Source organism: Pinus tabuliformis, chromosome 1_2 (assembly GCF_031772625.1).
Source record: "Pinus tabuliformis cultivar Carrire ecotype Pingquan chromosome 1_2, CPIR1, whole genome shotgun sequence".
NCBI lineage: Eukaryota > Viridiplantae > Streptophyta > Pinopsida > Pinales > Pinaceae > Pinus > Pinus tabuliformis.
In genome coordinates, this window is record NC_142298.1 from 1,163,513,269 (window position 1) to 1,163,519,268 (window position 6,000).

The window sequence follows — 6,000 nt, forward strand, 5'->3', positions numbered from 1 at the left end:
CCTCTATCAATGTTCCAAGTGCATCTCACCACTAAATCTCGGCTACCCAATCTACTCTTTATTTGTGCCTTCGTCCATCAATGCCACAACACATCGAAACTCCTATCAAGTTTTTCATAGCTCCACTTATGAACAACTCTCTTAGGGACTTCAACCCACTATGGTCTTCCTGCGCTACTCCAATGAAGGCCAACATAGGGCATGGAGGCTGCCACCTATCACTACAGGACTTCCATCTCCCACAAAAAACATGGGCTAGGAGGACTACCCATCATCTGCTATAGATGTCCTTCTCCACACACAAGTCTCGAGCTCCACAAACTGCTCCTGGTTGATCATACCCTTGACCTCAAAAACTATCGCTCTCGCAATCACCTATGTCCTTCAAGGTGTTTCTCGCTGGGCTCCAACTTGGACATTATCACACTGTCCTCCAGCAAACCATAAGTACCCAATCTTGTCCACACTTGGTCTTCTATCACTCTACTCTCCAACAATTCACGAGAGACCAAGTCCGCATTGTAGCATTTGCACCTAGTTTGGGCATTCCCACACTTGGGAGAACCTTACACCTGGCTTCCTGTAGACTTCACCAATCTACCCTTTTTTCTACAATAGAGGATCTATTGCACAAATCTAGGTGCATCAATATGTCCTTCACCTCAGACACCATAAACTCATCATCGAAGGGAATATCTGCAACACTCCTTGTTGTTGTCCTCTTTCCTTCCAATATGATGTCCTTGTTGTCAGCCTTGCTTCTTTGTAGGCTTCCCAACAATCCATGTGGGCTACTCCAAACAACTCCTAAGGCCTCCTACAGGCAGCCCATCAACTGATCCAAATCTGGTCAAAGTCTTAGACCCAACACAAGGAAACTAAGCTTCAACTATGATATATCTCTGTTGTCCCTGGTTAGGGCACTTGCACACTGCAAGAGCCCTTAATACATCACCTAAACAACCTCCAATTTACCGCGGCCTGACCGTGGGAGTATGCCCACCTATTGTTTTGTTGTTCTAGGCATACACTACCCAAAACAATCTTGCATAGATGCCTTTTTGTAGTGGTATGTCCTGCGGCCTACCACAGTTAACTTCCAGTGCCTACAACCTACTCAAAATAGGGTTTACTCACCTCTTTGCTACCATATCAGTATTGTGTCTTACCTCTTCTATCTCAGCATTTTTGCAGGTGTAAGCAACCCTTGAAACAATCACAAGAAGCCCCTAGAACAATCTCTCTCCTTCGCTGAAGTGCCCTCTTTCCTGTGGCCCAAACAAAGGTGTCAATCTTCCTAAGTCTAGTTTCATATTCTCTCCTTTCTATCTTCCATTTCACAAGGTTGGATTCCTTAATGCCTCATATTCACCCTCTATTTATAGTAAAATGAGGGGCTCCAAAACGTCATGTTCTAGGGGCTTGAAAAAATGTCATTAAGCCTTCCTAACCTTTGGCCGACTGTTATAGACATTTTTTTGCCTTACAGCATTGAGCATGAAATGTCCATAATCAAGGGATCCTAAGTCCCTAAACATGTTGTTCCTACCCCTAGAGGAACAAGGCCAGCAAACCACAGCAATTCACAGAAGTTCTCCACCTGAAAACACTCAAAAACAAGGCAATTCTGGATCATGTCAACTACTCCACTGAGCATCTGCACTGAATGTCAACTGCTCCACTGTCTACCTGCGTTGAATGTCAACTGCAACAAAGGCTACCTGCGCTGAGCGTAACTGGACAAGTGGCAGGCTCATTCCTCAATGTTTCAATGCCCAGGAAGCTTCCAAAATGACACTTGCATCAGGGAATTCGACTGGTGATGAGTAAGAGGTTCCAAATCTTCAAGTGGAAGCAAGAACCTCCAAGTGGACTCAAGAACTGAGAGAGGGAGAGGACACTAGTCAGATCTCAAGCTGACTCATCCTCTCTCCAAAACTCCTATATATAGATCTCTCCTCCATGAGATCAGGAGGCTGGAATACTGTGATTGCAAAGAATTGCTGTTGGTTTGAGGTTGGATCATTGGGTGCTTAATGCTTTGAAGGGAGCTGAAGAAGGAATTCCATTCTGTTGGGAAGGAGATGCTGGGTTGGAGCCCTAGGTTGTATCTCTTCCCGAACCTTGTTATCAATCAATAAAGCTTCTTGGTTCTTTCCTATATGCTGGTGTATTTTGTATGATTTGCATTATTTGATTTACTTCTAATCCTGAATCATTTATGAATATGTATATTTGCCTTTGTATTGTGTCCTTCTCTTGTCGCAAGTAGCTGTTCTCTTGTCACAGGTAGATGTTCTCTTGTGATCTCGTGGGAATCAAGTAGCTGTTCTCTTGAGCAAGCGAGGAGGCAAGTAGCTGTGGACACCCAAAGAGAAGAGTATCTAGATCGAGGGACAACCGGAAGACAACGGTAAGTCTACCAATCTCTCCTCTTTCACATTTCATAAAGGAAGAAACCAAAGTAGCTGTATCTGTTTGTTGCTAAGGTACTGTCACACCTTAGGTGGATAGGATCGTCCTGCATAGGCATTTTTCCCCACAACAAATTGGCGACTCCACTGGGGACATTTGTTTTAGTCATTTTGTTTGTGTTTACATCATTGTTTACTTCATAGACTCAACGGCAACAATCGAACTACTTCGCAAAGTAGACTGTTGCTGCTTTGATCCTTCACTGGGTTTTTGTCTATGATCTGAACAATGGACTCACAAATGACTTGATGATCCTTTGTGATAGTCTTTAGTACCCTTTTAAAGCATCCCTCTATTTATACCTTGCTTGTGTTTCTGATTTGGCCTGAAACAGTTGATTTTTGAGCATTTTATGACTCGGAACCCAAGAGAAACGAGAGTTTCTCTTTCAGCGTAGACACTGTGAAGGCAGTCTGCATTTCAACGTAGGTCCCGTGAAGGCTACCTGCGCTGAATGTCAAACTGATAGTGTTAGACTTGTGCTGAACCAATGTGGCCTTGTGCAGCTGGGGTTCTTTGCTGTCTTTTGCCCTGTTTTGATCTCTGTTTTTGCAGCCTTTTACCAGCATAGGTACCAGTTTGATAACCCCTTTTCTTTGCTTGAATTCCGCCTCATTTTTGTAAAAAAAGACTGTAAGTGTTTTTATGTGTTTGTGGCATCATTTACAGTTTTCCTTTGCAGAGTAAAGTAATCATCCTGTAGCCCTTGATTCAGATCTGATTGATTGATTGATTGTGATCTTAGGAGAGAGTTCATTGGCTGTTTGCAGTTTGATTGTACATAAATGCTTTTGCTTATTGGTTTGAATCTGTCACTTTTAAGCGTCGAAACAAGTATTCCTTTCGAAAAATCACAAAGTGATTGTAATCTCTTCTACCCTTGTTGATTTTGGAAAAAGTAAACTTGTTTATTTCAGTCATTTAAAAGCAAATTCAAAGTTGTACAAAAAGCTTTCTTCGTAGGCATTTATACTAAGAAAGTGGAAAACAAACACCTGCATTGTGCATTTGCATTTTGATAAGTTTGCTTGTTTGATTTAGGAAGAGTGCATTAGAGTGTGCTGATTTCTCTTTGAGAAAAGATAGTCGCTCTCTTTTCCCTTAGTAGCTAGGATTTTCAAAGTTGAAAGATTATAAAGCTTGCTTATCATCTTAGACTGCATTTAGGAATTGTACCATACATCTCGTGGTGATCCTGAAAGACAAACTTTAAAAAGATCAACTTAAAATAAACTGAATGAACCTAACAACGCTTTGCAATATAACGCACAACATAGAGGTCTAGGCTAGAGACGTGTTCCGGCGTCGTTAAGCCTAGTGACTGTCGATCTCGTGGAAGGTGGGTGATTCCTCCTGAGGGACGATAGCGCTAGTACGGATTGTGCTCCCACGTACCGTCGCGTATATATTGGGAGACCCCTATAGGCATATATCCTTTATCCTTAGGAAGCCGTGTCGGCCGCCCTACTGATCGCAATGCAGTGAACACAGCATTCACGAAGATCGACCACCCGTACCGTAAAAAGTATTCTGTGGTTTTGCGAAACGTTTGGCACACCCTCTGCCTAGATCTCCAGAGCAGTTTCTTTTGGCCTTTTTTAGACTCTATAACAGAAAAAGTCCATCCGAGCATTTGTCACTTCGGGCTCGTTAAAACATCGATGGAGACTAGAGTCATCTTTAGCTTTTTCTCGACTCTTTAAAACTGAAAAAGCAAGTTGTGTCTAAAGCGTCGTTAACAATTTATTTTAAACGGAACAATCACCCATTATTCCTGCGTTGATCTTTAGGTTGAAAAGATGGAGCACACCAACCAAGGAATTCCCCTTGGTGGAAATCCTAGTCCCTTCTCCTCTTGGGGAGATGTTGGTGCGCCCCACATGGCCACATTGTCGCTTCCAGGACTGACAATTGGCCTACCAGTTTGGCTCTTTTCAACCAATGTCGTTCAGAATTCCACAATTCCTGAACAGTCGAGTCAACAGTTAGATCAGACAAGAGTTGCCTCACAGCCTTCTACTTCATCTTCCTCTCCTCCTTCCTCTTCGCTTGACGGAACTGGTCGGTCAAAGAACCGGGTTCCTAAGGAGAAGAAGGAGAAGAAGAAGAAAGAAAAGAAGCAGAAGGAGCCTAAGGCGGCTGGGGGCAAACAAGTGTCATCTAACAAAAATCCACACACAGCACTCGTAAGGCCTAAATCGCCATGTGTCATATGCAAGGGAGACCACTTCCATAGAGATTGTCCATGTATCCCCCGGATACTAAGAGACTGGTCCCCCCGTTTTCACAATTCGGTAGCATCGACCTCTGATAGCCATGTCGACTGCTCACCGTCAACTAGTGGGAGTAAAGCTCCAGGACAGAGCGGGAAAGCTAAATTTCCCTGCAGACTGTGTGAAGGCGATCACGCCATCCACCGTTGTCCCTTCTTAGACGAGGAAAAAAGAGTTCTGGAAGATCGCCCGTTTTTACGAGCGCATCTTCCTCCTGGATATCAAAGACTCCTGCCAAGTCCCTCGCTAGTTGAGAATCCGGCCGACCTGCCCACAGGGTCAGCCGAAGCACCTGTCATTGAAGATGAACTGTCTGAATCCATACCTGACGAAAGTCAAAAGGTTGAAACGGCAGTTGACCCGGTTTTGCCTTCAGAGGCTCTATCTTCGAATGACACCATCACAGAGGAGAATAAAGACGACACCGTCCAAGTTCTCTTCATCAGCACTGACTCTGATGATCAAGGGGGCAATGCCACCATTCCTTTATCGCAGGAAGGAAGTTCATCAGAGCGCTACATGGCCGTTTACTCGGTCCCACCACCAAGCAACCTGGTTGTGTCCTTTGACTGGAACCAACTAGGCAGACCCCGCTTGCTAGCTAGCATACCATTCAGAATTATTGTCCAAATATACAGAATGGTAATGGCTGGTACAGTTATTGATGAAGGGGCATCTGTGAGTATCCTTTCCTCTATTTCTTGGAAAGCGCTTGGTTCGCCTGCGCTTTTGCCTGAAATGAGAAATCTATCAGGCTTTGATAAGGGAACCAGTCGCCCTTTAGGGATCCTCCCCAATGTGCCAATAACATTGAAAGGGAAGACCGTTCAAATGAACGTGATGGTCATTCAAGGACCCTTGGATTATAACCTACTCCTTGGACGAGACTATATATATTGCATGGGAGCCATCGTCTCCTCACTCTTTAGAGTAATGTGTTTTCCGTATGAAGGAAGAATGGTCAAGCTCGTGGACCAACTTTCGTTTCCTGGATCACACATCGCAAATAGTCATATACCATCCCTAAATGGTCTATTCACGAAAGAAGTGTCTCAACCCACGGTCCGTCCTCCTGATGAGCGCGAGTAATCCGGGAGGATATGACTGGAACCCAGGGGGCATGCGTCCTGGTCTGCTTCGGCAGAGAACTTTGGGTATAGGGTAGGTTTCCGTGGGAGAATATGACTAGTCCGTACACCGTCCGTAGAGGAAGAGGGGTTGTTCTGGAATAAGATTCTTTTGTCAAATTTAT